At 44.3% G+C, this 16,703-nt stretch overlaps 1 long non-coding RNA gene and 1 pseudogene across 1 annotated transcript; one reads left to right on the forward strand and one right to left on the reverse strand.

The window, feature by feature from the left end:
* Positions 1-637: 637 nt before the first annotated feature.
* LOC105880429 (WAP four-disulfide core domain protein 10A-like) lies at positions 638-1,819 on the forward strand (annotated as a pseudogene).
* Positions 1,820-5,376: 3,557 nt separating this feature from the next.
* On the reverse strand, positions 5,377-16,703 carry LOC142876898 (uncharacterized). The gene is made up of 3 exons (XR_012923751.1): positions 16,537-16,703; positions 7,373-7,512; positions 5,377-5,697 (listed from the first exon to the last, which is right to left on the reverse strand). It is a non-coding gene; the product is annotated as an uncharacterized LOC142876898 (long non-coding RNA).

Consider the following 16,703-nt stretch of genomic DNA (forward strand, 5'->3'; position numbering starts at 1 on the left):
CATATTTTTTGTTTTCTGTAAAATATTGGTAATTAGAAAGCAGGCCAGGCGTGGTGGCTCACGCCTGTAATCCTAGCATCTGGGAGGCCAAGGCGGGAGGATTGCTCGAGGTCAGGAGTTTGAAACCAGCCTGAGCAAGAGCGAGACCCCATCTCTACTATAAATCGAAAGAAATTAATTGGCCAACTAATATATATAGAAAAAATGAGCCAGGCATGGTGGGGCATGCCTGTAGTCCTAGCTACTCGGGAGGCTGAGGCAGAAGAATTGCTTGAGCCCAGGAGTTTGAGGTTGCTGTGAGCTAGGCTGATGCCACGGCACTCACTCTAGCTTGGGCAACAAAGCAAGACTCTGTCTCAAAAAAAAAGCAGAAATAAATGATGTATTTCAGAGAAGAAAAATGCTGTCAGCAAGAATCAAGGGTTGGTTACATGAGAGGAGGCGTCATTCTTGCAGAAGCCCTATCCCACACCGAGGAAGACAGGGTAAGGGACACATGAAGGGAAGGAAGCAAGGACAGTCTTGCGCTGCCCCAGCTTGCCCAGGGGAGACAGAGAGGAGCTGAGGATCATCTCTTTCTTTCCTTCCCTTTGCTGGCATCCTGGCAAGACTTGGGGCTCACGCTGTGGTCCGAGTCATGCTGCCGCAGGCTCTGCTGCCTGTCCTGCTTCTCTGGGTGCTGCTGCTGCAGGCCCAGGGAGGACACTGTAGCCGCAGCCAGAAGAGGATGCAGACTACACACAGTAGGTGATGGGCTGGCAGGGGTTGGGGGGATCTGGGGAGGGGGCAATGAGGAGCTCTGGCCACTCTGAGGAGGACCTGGGAGTTGGTACCTTTCTGCACATCCAGCTCTGACGACAGCGCTGTGCAGACTCCGGGCTGTCCCCATAGTCCTCCAGCCCCTTTACCCAGCTCTGGGAATAGTAACGGGAGAGAAGGGGAAACCTGCATCTTTTCTTGTCCATTCCAAAAGTCCAGAGACCCATGGTACATGCTGAAGTGAAAGGTGCATCAGGGCTGAGAATATGATGAGAAAACTAGCTAATTATTCTTTAATGTACACGCATTTGTGAGAAGTAAACATCTGGAGATGGTTATGGGGTATGTGTAGGTGTAGAAATGGGCATTGGTGTAGAAAGTAAGGTATAGAGCAAATGAAATCAGGGGTGTACAGGGAAAGTTAAACTTATCATTAGAAGGACCAGGAGGTGGTGGTGGGAGGGGAACTAGTGAAGGGGCAGGTGAGGACAGGAGACAGGGGCAAGAGGCAAGTTCACCTTCCTCCCTGGACTCTGCAGATTCTGAGAGTGAGGGAAGGTTTGGAAGATGTCTCAGCCTTCTTTGAGCTCTCAGGATCAGAGTATAGATTCTATGGGGGTGACCCCACCCAGGCCATGACCAATAGGAGAGATAGTGTCTTGGAGGCAAATGTATAAAGGAGATTACGAAGTCCAGACATTGAGGCCTTTGGGAGCTAAGGGGAAGGCGGGGAGAGAGGATTTAAGATGTTACCAATCACTAGGATTTGGAGATGGGCAGGAGGTTGTTCTCTGAAAAGTCCAGGAATGTCATGAATGAGCTCTTGGTCCTGGGGTCCTGGAAGAGCTTTATGCTTGAGAAGGGTCCCCTCTAGGCACCTGCTTTCATTCCCCACTCTTCTGCTCCTTTTCAGAAATGGAGCTTTCCCCAGAAATCAAAGTCTGTGATAAATGGCCTGCATTGTATCTGCGCAAATGCCTCTGTGAATCTCACAACGAATGTCAAGCAAATAACATGCTGTTCAACCTTTTGCAGCAATGTTTGCCTAAGCACCCTGTGAGTGGGGGAATGGGCTGGGCTGTGCACCCTACTCCCCACACCTCCGTATTCAGGGACTTTGCCCATGTCTGAAGCAGGAAGACCCCGTATCACAGGCACAAGGATGCCAACAGGAAGGCCAATCTCTCCACTATTTGAACTCCTTGTCCATGTCAAATAAACCAGAACAAATGCCCAGGGACTCTGGCTTTATTTTTTAATTTTATTTTTTTTAGACAGAGTCTCACTCTGCTGCCCGGGCTAGAGTGCCATGGTGTCAGCCTAGTTCACAGTGACCTCAAACTCCTGGGCTCAAGCGATCCTCCTGCTTCTGCCTCCCGAGTACCTGGGTAATGCACCACCATGCCTGGCTAATTCTTTCTGTATATTTTTAGTTGTCCAGATAATTTCTTTCTATTTTTAGTAGAGACAGAGTCTCGGTCTTGCTCAGACTCATTTCCAACTCCTGACCTTGAGCGATCCTCCTGCGTTGGCCTCCCAGAGTGCTAGGATTACAGGCGTGAGCCACTGGGCCCAGCTGACTCTGGCTTTTTTTATTCCCACTGTTTGTGATCATTGAGAACCCAGTGCAGCCCCCACAGATGCCCTGCCCTTCTTGGGCCCCAGTCTCTGATCTCTCTCCCTGGTTATGCTTCTCTAGTCTCTCTCTCTTTGGCACACAAACCCCTGCAACCCCGAGGAGGCACAGCCCCTTGTCACTGTGCTCACTGAACCAGTACTCCCAGGGGGAGAAACTGTTCATATGCAGCATTTCCCAGGGCTAAGAACACTCCTCACCCTGGAGTCAGAAGGACCTGTTAAGCATGAGCTAGGTGGAGAGTATAACCTGGGGCAGAGTGGGAGACCCCAAGAGACTGCTCTCCTCTCCTTAGCCTTGGTGCACCCCCATCCCATGCTCCCCAATCTCCTTGTGAAGTTCAGATTACTATGTCTAAAGACATAAAGAATAATGAGTCCCAGGGAAGGCAGGTGACGCCTAAGGCCACAAGAGAGTGAGAAGATACGACATGACTAGAAAAGGCTAGACTTTGGCTTTGCTCACTTCTGTTTTCCTGAAGTTTGCTGAGCTTCCCTTAAAACAAAATTCCTTAATTTTGAATTATTTGTGAGGCAGTTCATATATTTCCATTTCTTTGGTGTCAGCTACTGGGAGATTATTTTGTTCTCTTGGTAGTGTTACCCCCCGCCCCTTTTTTTCCCTTTTTGCTTTATGTTGATGTCTGTGCATTTAAAGAAGTAGGGACTTACTACAGTCTTTGCAGACTGGTTTTATCTAGAAAAGCCCTTCATCAGTCAGCCTGTCCAGAGATTATCAACAGGCTATCTGGCATAGTCCAAGGGTGAGCTTGCTGTTAGAATCCTTACGCAGGCTGGCCTGATACCTGGGTAAACAGGTGGCTAAGCCTAGTGCTTGGATCCACAGGGTTGGGGCTTGAAGTCTCAATCCACTGGCATAAACCTATTGATTTGGTCTATAAGATTGGGCCTGGAGTCTAAGTCCGTAAGACTGGTGCCTATATCCATGGAAGCTGGAATGATGCCTGAGTCCACAGTAGCCAACCTGGTTCTTGGGTGGGTCTTGAGTCTGTCAAGAGTGGCCAAATTCTGGTTGGGGGTTGGCACGTAGGACTGTTGGGTTGTGTCTGGAGCTTGTGTGTACTGGGGCTATCTTGGAACCTGGGTCTGAAGGGGTATTCTATGAGCCTCAGTCCATGGGGTCTGGCTTAGCACTGGGGTCTACTGGGGTGGGCCTGTACTCTGGGTCTGCTGGAGCTTGGAGCCATGGGGACTGACCTAAAGCCTGGGAGCAGCCTGGTGCTGAGGCTGATATAGAGCCTTGGATCGTGGGCACTGGCCTGGTGCCGGGAGCCACTGGGGTTGTCCTGGAGCCTGGGCATGTAGGGGTTTGCTCTAGCTATTTGGTCTACTGAGACAGGACCGGACCTTGGGTTGACTGGGGGCGTTGGGCTGCAGAGAAGGTCTGGCACTGGACAGGCCTAGAGCCTTTATCTATGGGTACCTACCTGGTGTTTAAGCCAGTGGTTGTGGCCTGGCACAGGGGTGGACGTGAAGCCTGAGGCCATCAGGGCCAGCCTGGTGCCAGGGGAGGTCCAGAGATGATGGCCTTGGAGTTAGCCTAGCCTTGGTGGGGGGGGGGGGGCGCTGGAGCCCAGGGACACTGGGGATTATCTGGCACTGGGTCCTGTTTACAGCCTGGGGCCTCTGGAGTTGACCTGGTGTTAGAGCAGACCCAAAGAGTGAGTCTGCCAGGCAGGCCTGGCACCTGTGGCTATTGAGGTCAGCTTATCTATTTTTTCCAAAAGCTAGAAACCTGACTCCAATCATCTACCAGTTACTCGCTTGGTTTTTTGTTTGCTTTTTGAGATAGTTTCACTCTGTTGACCAGGGCAGAGTGCCATGGCATCAGCCTAGCTCACAGCAACCTCAAACTCCTGCACCCAAGCAATCCTTCTACCTCAGCCTCCTGAGTAGCTGGGACTATAGGCATGCACCACCATACCCAGCTAATTTTATATATATATATTTTTAGCTGTCCAGCTAATTTCTATTTTTTTAATAAAGGCAGGGGGTCTCACTCTTGTTCAGGCTATTCTTTCAAACGATCTGTCCACCTTGGCCTCCCAAAGTGCTAGGATTATAGGCAAGAGCCATCACACCAGGCCTAGCTTAATCTTCTACATGTGAAACCTAGTTTTAAAATTGTTTACACAGGGGGGAAAGGTGGAGAAAAAAATAAATAAAATAAAAATAATTCTTTACACATACTGCTATGAAAAATAAATTTACCAGGTAATAGCTATCTGAAAAACTGAATGAAAGGGCTACTTGCCAATTCCCCACATTACTATGGCATGTGAGAAATAAACTTCTATTCTGCGAAGCCCATGAAATTACCCTATCAGTTTTAAGGTTACCACACAGAATAGCAAGTCAGCAGCTTATATATACTGCAGAATGAGAACAATATCGGGAGTTGTAATAAGGGTAATCAAGGGTAGTGGGATAGAGTGTGGGGGGAAAAAAAGCCTAAGACCCAGTTTTGGTAAATGAGTTTGTTTGGCAAAGGTTGCTTATTCCCAGCCCTCAGTAAGAATAGTCTGATGTTCCTAAAAGTAGCCACACAGTACTCTTCTGAGGCCTCTTAAATGTCTTTCAGCCTACACAGGTGGAGGGACAGTGGGGAGTTAGGGTTTTTGCAATCCTGCCAAAGATTTCTATAAAAGAAAAAGGTTAGATGTTTAGAGGCTAGGGAACTCTGAGACATAAGCATTCATCCTCAAGCTTAGTAGTGCCCATATGCACCAGATAACAGGACTAGAATACATGAATGTAACAACAGGAGTTGCCCATTTCTGAGTAGGCAGGTTATTGGTCCATGGAACAGTAGAGGCTTTGGGCCTGGCTAAGGCAACAGCTCATGGAAAGGTCTGACTATGGAAGCAGTGGCCAAAAATCTGGACTAAGTTAGGAAACTAGCAAACTGCTGAGAGGACAGCATGGATATTGATTATATAATGAAAGAACCAATCACTGGGGTCCAAGCTGGTATCTTGGTTTATTTGCCAGTGAATTTCCACGTGTGAGGTACATTGTCTTCTGCTATTTTTGTGCCTAGGATTTGGAGTAACTCAGTCTTCTGTTGAGGACTACCAGCCTCTGATAAGAGAATGAAAATCAGTGAAGACACACATCATGAAGTGCTTTTCTCACAGCTGACATCATTTTCCCAGCAAATGTTTCCACAATAGGTCCAGCAGCACTTTTGATTTCTCTTCACAATTCAAGGTTCTAGAACACTTCCTGGTATATTCTTCCACCTTGGATATCCCCAGCACTCCTCAATTAATAGTTCACCTCCTGAAATTGAGATGATATGGTAAGAGAGGCGGCCACACAGCAAAACATGGGAAGAGAAGTCCTTTTTTTTTTTTTTGAGACAGTGTCTTACTTTGTTGCCCAGGCTAGAGTGAGTCCCATGGCGTCAGCCTAGCTCACAGCAACCTCAAACTCCTGGGCTCAAGCAATCCTACTGCCTCAGTCTCCAGAGTAGCTGGGACTACAGGCATGCGCCACCATACCTGGCTAATTTTTTTCTACATATTAGTTGGCCAATTAATTTCTATTTATAGTAGAGATAGGGTCTCGCTTTTGCTCAGGCTGGTTTCGAACTCCTGACCTCGAGCAATCCTCAGCCTCCCAGAGTGCTAGGATTACAGGCGTGAGCCACTGCGCCCGGCCTGAGAAGACCTTCTTAATAAGAGCTCCTGCTAGAATTTGAGCCCCAAGTCCCCAAAGTATCTATCTGCCTTGAGAAAATTCCCTTTATGAACCTCCTTAAATTCCAGTCATTACATTTTCACTGATCCCATTGCATCTTCACTGACCTTTGTCTCCTTGGCTCCCACAAGTTGTATCAGTGTTGCAGGCCTCCGGGCCCTTTCTGAACACCCCAGAGTTAGGACTCAGTATACTCTTCAGCATTCGTGTGCCCTCCTATAAAATCTACACTTACATAACAGGAGCTCTCAGAGCCTGACATATCCTCTAGCCTCCTTACAATGCCTGTTTCACAGTGGGGGAAGCTAGGTCAAGGAAAGGAGCAGATTCTCCACCTTTTTCCCCCTACTTGTTGACCCTGCCTTTAATAACTCATCCTCTCTCCAAATTCGTAACTCACTCAGTTTTCTTAGCCCCCGGATTGATTCTTTTTTCTTTTTTGAGACAGAGTCTCACTTTGTTGCCCAGGCTAGAGTGAGTGCCATGGCATCAGCCTAGCTCACAGCAACCTCAAACTCCTGGGCTCAAGCAATCCTTCTGCCTCAGCCTCCCGAATAGCTAGAACTACAGGCATGCGCCATCATGCCCAGCTAATTTTTTCTATGTATTTTTAGTTGGCCAATTAATTTCCATGTTTAGTAGAGACAGGGTCTCGCTCTTGCTCAGGCTGGTTTCGAATTCCTGACCTCGAGCGATCCACCCGCCTCGGCCTCCCAGAGTGTTAGGATTACAGGCGTGAGCCACCGCGCCCGGCCCCTCCCTTGATTCTTATGATATGATCTCCAACTTTGACCCAGTGAGAACCCATCTCGTGCTTCTTTTCTATCTTCTTACATTCTGAAAAATCCTACCACTAAAATGAAGGATATATATTAAGAAATACCCATTTGGTATGCATCAAAGAAAACACAGTGAGGGAACAGAATTTCTAGAAGTATGAAAAAATACGATAGCTCTATATTGGCAGCCCCCCTCAAAGATAGACTAACATTGGAAAATATATCCTCATAGGTTATGGAATAGATACAAAAGTTGGCAAATACATATTACTATTTTCAAGGTTAGAAGAAGCAGCATTAAAGAACCTCAACATGGAAATTTTTTGGATCTCTGTGCATACAAAGTTGTCTGATTCTCCAATGAGTGATCCTGCCAAGGTGGATCTGAGTCAAATATGGCATACACAGTATGTCCTCACGTGTCCTGGAAAAAGCACAGCCCCTCTCCCTTGGTCCCCACCAACATCACCACCTACCATAGTGTTTCTTCAATGCTCCCAGCACAGACAGTAACACCACAGAGAAGGACATCATGAGTAGAGGTATACATAGCTTCACGATGCTGACCATACATCAGAATATGTTGAAATATGTTGTCAGGAAGATTTTTTTCTTCCTAGAGATCAAGAGATATAAATAGGGAAAGAGGTGTGTGAAGAGAAAGTGCTTATAGAATTTCTTCATAATTTACCTTCTACTTATTCCTCCTTGCCCTCTGCCCACCCATCAATAGACACATGCCTAAGCTGAGCCTTGGCTCTGTCAAAAGGTGTCTGTCTCCTACCTCATGTTTTCCTTTTGCTGAAAAAATTTTTTATTGTTTTTTTGAGACAGAGTCTCAACTCTGTTACTTGGGCTAGAGTGCCATGGCGTCAGCCTAGCTCACAGCAACCTCAAACTCCTGGGCTCAAGCAATCCTGCTGCCTCAGCCTCCCAAGTACCTGGGACTATAGGCATGCACAACCATACCTGGCTAATTTTTTCTATGTATTTTCAGTTGGCCAATTAATTTCTTTCCATTTGTAGTAGAGACGGGGTCTTGCTCTTGCTCAGGCTGGTCTCGAACTCCTGACCTTGAGCAATTCTCCCACCTCAGCCTCCCAGAGTGCTAGGATTATAGGCATGAGCCACCGTGCCGGCTGAAAAAAAATTTTTAAATGTGTTGCCTTCCCTTAAAAGATAATTCGAATTCAGCTTATAAAATTCTTAAAATGCAAAAAGGCACAAAAAAGAAAATGAAATATTTCTGATAATTCTACTATATTGGTGAATGCTATTCTATCTTTGATTATGTGCATAGATATGAATAAGAAGTGTTTTTACAAAACTGACATCATATCAGCCTTGTTATCTAATGACTCATCAAAACAGTTTATTAATATATACCTGACATACAAAAATGCTATACATATTTAATGTATACAACATGACTTTGGAGAGAAATAAACCAGTGTTAACTATTGGCCATAAAGATATTCATCACCTCCAAAAGTTTCCACCAGCCTTCTTTTTTTATTATTTGAGGTGTGATAAAAATCACTTAATACAAGATCTACCATCTTAGCAAATACAGTATTGCTAACTAGAGGCACCGTGCTGTAAAACAGATCTCTAAGATGTATTCATCTCGTATAACTGTATACCCTTGTATACCTTGTATACCCTTTGTATACATCTTGTATACCCTTTGACTAATGTCCCACTTTATCCTTCCCTAGCCCCCGACAACCACCATTCTACTCTGCATCTATGAGTCTGAATATTTTAGATTCCACATTTAAGTGAGATCATGTAGTATTCATCTTTCTGCATCTGGCTTATTTCACTAAACATAATGTCCCTGGGTTAATCATGTTGTAAATGGCAAGATTTCCTTCTTGGCTGGGCGAGGTGGCTCACACTGTAATCCTAGCATTCTGGGAGGCTGAGGCAGGTGGATTGCTCGAGGTCAGGAGTTCGAAACCAGCCTGAGCAAAAGCTAGACCCCGTCTCTACTATAAATAGAAAGAAATTAATTGGCCAACTAACATATATAGAAACACTTAGCTGGGCATGGTAGCGCATGCCTGTAGCCCCAGCTACTCGGGAGGCTGAGGCAAGAGGACCGCTTGAGCCCAGGAGTTTGAGGTCGCCATGAGCTAGGCTGACGCCACAGCACTCACTCTAGCCTGGGCAACAAAGGGAGACTGTCTCAAAAAATAAAACTTCCTTCTTTTTGAAGGCTGAGTAATAGTCCATTTCATGTATATACCACATCATCTTTATCCATTCATCCATCAATGGATCTTTAGGTTGTTTGCACATCTTAGCTATGGCGATTAACGCTACAATGAACATGGGAGTAAAGATATTTCTTCAAGATCCTGATTTCAATTTCTTTGGATATATACCAAGAAGTGGGATTGCTGGATCATATATGGCAGTTATGTTTTTAACTTTTTGAGTTAAAAAACTCAAAAAGTTTTTTAACTCAAAAAGTTAAACCTCCATACTGTTTTTTATAGTGGTTGCACCAATTTACATACCCACAACAGTATATATAAGAGTTCCTTTTTGGCCGGGCACAGTGGCTCACGCCTGTAATCCTAGCTCTCTGGGAGGCTGAGGCAGGAGGATTGCTTGAGGTCAGGAGTTCGAAACCAGCCTGAGCAAGAGCAAGACCCCGTCTCTACTATAAATAGAAAGAAATTAATTGGCCAACTAATATATATAGAAAAAAATTAGCTGGGCATGGTGGCGCATGCCTGTAGTCCCAGCTACTCTGGAGGCTGAGGCAGCAGGATTGCCCAGGAGTTTGAGGTTGCTGTGAGCTAGGCTGACACCACAGCACTCACTCTAGCCTGGGCAACAAAGCGAAGTAAAAAAGAAGAGTTCCTTTTTCTCCACATACTTGCCTACAGTTTTATCTTTTGCCTTTTCGATAATAGCTGTCCTAACAGGTGTGATGTGGTAAAAGAGAAAGATTCTCACTAGACAGACTGGCTAGAGATGTTAGGGGTCTCTCAAAACTTTCCTATGGATATGCCCAACCCACTCTTCTCACTCTCTCTTGAAAGGGAAATCTTAAGATTGGAAACATCTCTCAAAATGATGCCATCTGCTGGGGAACATGAAGTACCAGCTCCTGAGGCATATGAGGTGCTGTCTGCAGGTATGCATAGGGACTGTCTACGAGGGCAAACACGTTGGTTGTTAAGTTCCGCATGCTGGTTGTGTGAGCCCCTGCCCTGATCTTTAACCTTAGCTGTCCCTACATGATCAAAAAGTGACATTTCCTCAGCATTCTTAGTGCAGTGAAACAATGCTCCTGGGCATTACCCCCAAAGACTAAGGAAGCCAGTCCTTCACTTTGCTTTCTTTCCCCTGCAGAAATCTCAGGCTGGGGGAATCTCTCTTGGCACTGAGCTGTTTGGGTTTGGGGAAGGGATGATATGAGTAAGGTAAAACTATTCTTTTTACCCTGTTCAATGTGACTGATCTTGGGTTTTGTGGTCCACTAGGGTGCTGGAATCTGTCAACTAGACTCTAAAGCTCTTATAAAGTTATTTTTATCCATGGATGGTTGTTAAATTGTTATTTCTGGGGGAGGGCAATGAGGGCTGGGACTTCCTGTTCTATAATCCTTCTGACATCACTCTTCTGTCTTGACTTTTTTATTAAAAACTTGTAACAAGATATTAAAATCAAAGTTTTGGCCAAGTCCTTTGGATAGACCTTAAAAGGAGCTGTGAGACAAATCAACTTGTAGGCCCTTAAAAAAAAAACAAAAAACAAAACAGATAAAAGATATACAAAATGTGGTTACGGGTCTCTATAACATTCATTTTAAAGGTAGAAAATAATCAGGAATTTGGCATATTTTTGGAGGAGATTTTTTAGCATAATTTATTTAAAGAGAGCTACGCTTTCTTAATTCCAAGTTACTAGAAAGGCTTTAATCATAGTTCTCATAGATATTTTCCCATTCATCATAAGACATCTGAATATTTGTAGTTTCTCCTCCTTAGGAAAACGTGTCATTGGTAAAATTCTTGCAACTAAAATTCTGTTAAATCCATTGTTAGCTTAAGAGCACAAATCGGTAGATCTAGAAATTTATAGATCCTAGGTAAAGGATGCTGTCTATTTTATGCCCTGAATAGTTGCTTCTAATTTTTTTCTCCATTAGGATTTGCTTATTGTATCAACAGGCTACACATCTTATCTTATCATAAGGGAAATTCTCTTCATTTACCTGCACACTGAGGATTAGTGGTGTAGTACTGGACAGAGCACAAAACTTCAACACTGGCATCAGAAAGACCTGGGCTTGAATGAATCCCAGCCCTAACACATTTAGCTTAATAGAAGTTATATAACTGGGCAATCACATGCCTTTTTAGAGCCTCAGTTTCCCCATCAATAATGTGAGAGCTGTGTTAGTATCCACATTGTCAATGTTGAATATATGAAGCACTGAGCACAGGGCCTGGCACACAGTACATGGAAAATAAACGTTGGCTATTATTATTAAACTTAAACTCTCTTATCTCCTCCACAAGGGCAAAAGTTACTTAACTTCATTGACTTTGTTGTGGTCTTTTAAAAATTTCCACTATTTAACCTGGTTGGAATTAATTCTGGTGATTTGATGAGGTTCTAGCCTTCCATCTATTCTAAATTCATTCACCCCACAAATACTTATATTAAGGGACAACTATAAGCCAGGCATTATTAGGAGCACTGAGAATACAGTAATGAACAAAGCTGTCAAAAACCCCTGCCCTCATAAAACTCACATTCTAGTAGAGGGGACAGGCAATAAGATATATAATACAAATACATAATACTTTGTATGGAGATGGTGTAAAAGAGGACAAAGTTAATCCACAAAGAGTCTAGGACTGGCTGGCTATTATTTAGACAGCTCATTGGCACTGGGAGGGGGGATATAGAAGGAGACGGTTAAGTACTGTTCAAAAACTTTTCCAGTCCTGTCTTCACTAATCTGTCACTCCAAGCTCCTTCAACCTCCTGAATCCAAACAGAAAGAAAGATTTTTTTTTTTTGAGACAGAGTCTCACTTTGTTGCCCAGGCTAGAGTGAGTGTCGTGGCAGCAGCCTATAGCTCATAGCAACCTCAAACTCCTGGGCTCAAGCAATCCTTCTGCCTCAGCCTCCCAAGTAGCTGGGACTACAGGCATGCGCTATCACATCTGGCTAACTTTTTCTATATATATATTAGTTGGCCAATTAATTTCTATTTATAGTAGAGACAGGGTCTTGGTCTTGCTCAGGCTGGTTTTAAACTCTTGACCTCAAGCAATCCGCCCAACTCAGCCTCCCAGAGTGCTAGGATTACAGGCTTCAGGCCACCGCTCCCAGCCGAAAGAAAGATTTTTTTAACAAGTAAATACAAAGGAGAAGTCTGAATACTGTAAATAACACAGTCATGGTGGAATTATTGTCTCTTTCCCTGCAAGTAACCAATTTTCCCCAAAAGTCTTTCTTTTTGCTTCAATATTTTCAACCAAGCAGGAGAAAACTTACATGTATTGATGGAAATTCCTTTAACTGTTCAAAATAATGACTAATACCTATAGGCATTTTGAAAAGTGTAAAACTTTTGAGAAGAGTTAAACTTATTCTCCTCCTGACATATATGAAAAATTATAAGACAGAAAAATAAAAGTTGAGGCACATAGACCATTAGATAGGTTGCCTTTAACTATCTTTAAACTATTATTTGGAAATAATTTCAAAGATCTAAGACTAAGAATAATACAAAGATTATCTGTATACCATTTACCCAGACTCACTTATTTAAGAATTTACTCCAATTGCCTAGCATCTCCCTCTTTCTGTCTCCTCTCTCTCATGTTTTGAAAAAAAAATTTTTTTGAGACACACTCTCACTCTGTTGCCCGGGCTGTAGGGTCCTGGCATCAGCCTAGCTCACAGCAACCTCAAACTCCTGGGCTCAAGCAATCCTTCTGCCTCAGCCTCCAGAGTAGCTGGGACTACAGGTATGCGCCACCATGCCCGGCTAATTTTTTCTATATATTTTTAGTTGTCCAGCTAATTTCTTCTTACGGTGTTTCCCCAAAAATAAGCCCTACCCCCAAAATAAGACCTAGTGATAGGCGTGGCTATGCAGCATATCTGCGTAATTCATGCATTTTGTGGAGCAGCCTTTCTCATCTGCCCCAAGAGCTCTATTGTTCAACATGAGAGACTGGGGCCAATGGTTCTAAAGGAAATAGAGTCGCAAGAAATTCAGGAAGGAATTTGGGGTTTGGAGAGTTATGATGATGTTCCAGAAGATGACTTAACTATATTTGAATAAATGTAGATTGTTGTACCGTACTTCTTGAGGAAAAATAAATATAAGACCCTGTCTTATTTTCAGGTAAACACGGTATTTTTAGTAGAGACGGAGGCTTACTCTTGCTCAGGCCAGTCTCAAACTCCTGAGCTCAAAAAAGACCTGCCCGCCTCAGCCTACCGGAGTGCTAAGATTATAGGAGTGAGCCACCGCACCCAGCCAATGAGTATTTCTTAATTGGGGAATTATCTTACATGATCATACTAAAGTTACCAACTTCATTAAAATCAACTTTGATAAAATATACTTTTAGCTATTCTACCCTGAGTATTCCATTTTATCAATTCACTCGGTAATATCCTTTGTCTTTTAGGACATTGAAATTTTTGAAGAATACAACCAAACTTTTCTTTTAATCGAACATACCTCTTTTGGCATTTGTCTGGAATCTCTTTTTTTTTTTTTTTTTTTTTTGAGACAGAGTCTCGCTTTGTTGTCCAGGCTAGAGTGAGTGCCGTGGCGTCAGCCTAGCTCACAGCAACCTCAAACTCCTGGGCTCGAGTGATCCTTCTGCCTCAGCCTCCCGAGTAGCTGGGACTACAGGCATGCGCCACCATGCCCGGCTAATTTTTTTTTTTTTTATATATATATCAGTTGGCCAATTAATTTCTTTCTATTTTATAGTAGAGACGGGGTCTCGCTCTTGCTCAGGCTGGTTTTGAACTCCTGACCTTGAGCAATCCGCCCGCCTCGGCCTCCCAAGAGCTAGGATTACAGGCGTGAGCCACAGCGCCCGGCCTTGTCTGGAATCTCTTCACGATTAGATCCAAGTTATCCATTCTCGATGGAAATACTATCCAGGCGATGTGGTGTCCTTCTTGGGGTATCACATATGGAGGCACACAATGCCCATCCATGTTAGCGTTCTCTGCCTCAGTTTCTCCATTTGAACAAGGACAATAATTTATTCTACAGAGGGAAAGTACTGGCATGATGTTGGGTTACAATTTGGACAGGAAAACCATCCAAACAACAGCAAAAATGAAAGCTTTTACAGGCTCATCCTTCCAGTTCCAGGATCCTGACCTCCACCCACCTCTGAAAATGTCCTGGGTGGAGGTGCTGGTAACTATTTGACTGGTGGCTCTTCTTCCTCTCCTCTAGGAACTGTGAAGCCCCTACACAGGGGGCAAGTGGTGAGCAGAATGAATTTCAGTGACTCTGATTTTAATTAAGCTTCTGGTCATAACAGATCTGTGAGTTCTGTTCCAAATCATAAGCCCAGGCAAAAGAGTGAGACTCTGTGTCAAAAAAACACACACAAAAACAAACAAACAAAAAAACCCAATATAATAAATAAGGAAGGCCGGGTACGGTGGCTCATGCCTGTAATCTTAGCACTTTGGGAGGCCGAGGCGGGCAGGTTGCTCAAGGTCAGGAGTTCAAAACCAGCCTGAGCGAGACCCCGTCTCTACCAAAAATAGAAAGAAATTAATTGACCAACTAAAAATATATATATAAAAAATTAGCCGGGCATGGTGGCGCATGCCTGTAGTCCCAGCTATCTGGGAGGCTGAGGCAGTAGGATTGCTGAGCCCAGGAGTCTGAGGTTGCTGTGAGCCAGGCTGACGCCATGGCACTCACTCTAGCCTGGACAACAAAGTGAGACTCTGTCTCAAAAAAATAAAAAATAAATATAATAAATAAATAAGGAGGCAGGTTGAGAAAAATCAAGTGCTTGTATGTAGCTGATTCTGGAATAAGAGAGCTAGAAGGAAGAATACACCAGAAAATAAGAAAAACAAATTGCTATTAAATTCCTATCCAGTATCTACACTTTATGGAGAAAACTACCTAAAGATGTACCCAACTGTCAGGTCTGGAAAAAAAAGATTAAAAAAAAACTACCTAAAGAATAGTAGTCTCAAGTTCTCACCTTCAGTTTTAGTAAAAAATGTCCAACTTTTGAAGAGATATCCCAACCAAGATCGCCCATGTACAAAACTATTTCAGCAACTAACAAAACAATGATTTTCTTGTTGGAATAGTCTAGCCACTTTGGAACTTCGGTTTTTACCGACTAGATGAAGTTTCTATCATGGTGCTTTTGACTTTGAAAAAGATGTAAATTTTTAAGATGGTTCCAAGTTACTTAAATTTGAGACGGCCCTGTACTTTTAGATTTTAATTTTTCTGTCAAAAAAATTACTTTCATGTTGATGATTCTGCACATAGGGTTGTGGCTCACAAATTGTATCATAGCAAAACTAACAAGACTTTAAATTTAAAGGACCAATAAAAGAACGAAGACTTGTCACTAAATCTTTAATCGACTATGGTAACCACAGTTTATTTATTTATTTATTTTTCTGAGACAGAGTCTCACTCTGTTGCCAGGGCTAGAGTGCCCTGAACTCCTGGGCTCAAGCAATCCTGCCTCAGCCTCCCAAGCAGCTGGGACTACAGGCATGCCCAACCATGCCCGACCAATTTTTTCTATATATTTTTAGTTGGCCACTTAATTTCCATTTTTAGTAGAGACGGGGGTCTCCCTCTTGCTCTGACTAGTTTCGAACTCCTGACCTTGAGCGATCTGCCCATCTTGGCCTCCCAGAGTGCTACGATTACAGGCCTGAACCAATACGCCCAATCGTAACCACGGTTTACTGCACGAATAAACTTTTAGATATATGTGGCCTCAGGATAACTTACATAAATAGACAAGCTTTAAAAATGAATACCAAGTTAAGTAAGTATTTGACCACCTACTAAAAATTACACAACTCCTACAAAGACGCGTTTAACATTTATGAAATTCTAAGAAAAATGCTTCAAGTAGATGACTTGGTGGAATTTCCCCAGTTGTTTGGACCAAAAATATCGTTTTCTCAAAGCGGGGGAGCAGGAAATTTTGGAGGCAAAAACGCAAACTGTGGATTATTGCATGCTAAGCGGATTTCACTTTCGCCTACCAGACACCACGATGCCAAAGTAAGTTTTAAGAGGGTTTAATATAACACATTCTGGTTTCCCCAGGGATTAGCCTGAGACTGGCCGAGCGTCCGTTCGGTACTGGGCACCGGGGTGAAGGCTTCTGAGTAAAATCTCGGTCCCTGGTTCCCTCCTTAGCAAAATAGGAGGGTGCGCAGGGGCTGCCTGAGGCAGCCTTCGGGAAGGATGTAATCCCGCAGGATGCTCGGGGTCTCGCGGGTGCTTCCCGCGTTTGAGGAGCCCGCGAGCAGCCAGGGCCCTGCACAAGGGCAGGAGAATGTAGGGGTCCAGGAGCTTGGCGGGGCCTCCAGTCCTGGAGCCTGAGGCGGGGAGGACGGAGCTCACCTTGTTGCGATCCTCCTCCTGCTGCTGCAGCAACTCGGGAACCGCGGCCATGGCGACGCGGGACTCGAGCAGGGGCCTCCTGGCTGTGCGAGGAAGGAAGAGGCGGCACCGCCGCCGCCAGGGCGCCTCTCAGGGGCGGCCACAGCCCCGCCTCCGTTGGCCTCCCC

Source organism: Microcebus murinus, chromosome 16 (genome assembly GCF_040939455.1).
Source record: "Microcebus murinus isolate Inina chromosome 16, M.murinus_Inina_mat1.0, whole genome shotgun sequence".
Lineage (NCBI taxonomy): Eukaryota > Metazoa > Chordata > Mammalia > Primates > Cheirogaleidae > Microcebus > Microcebus murinus.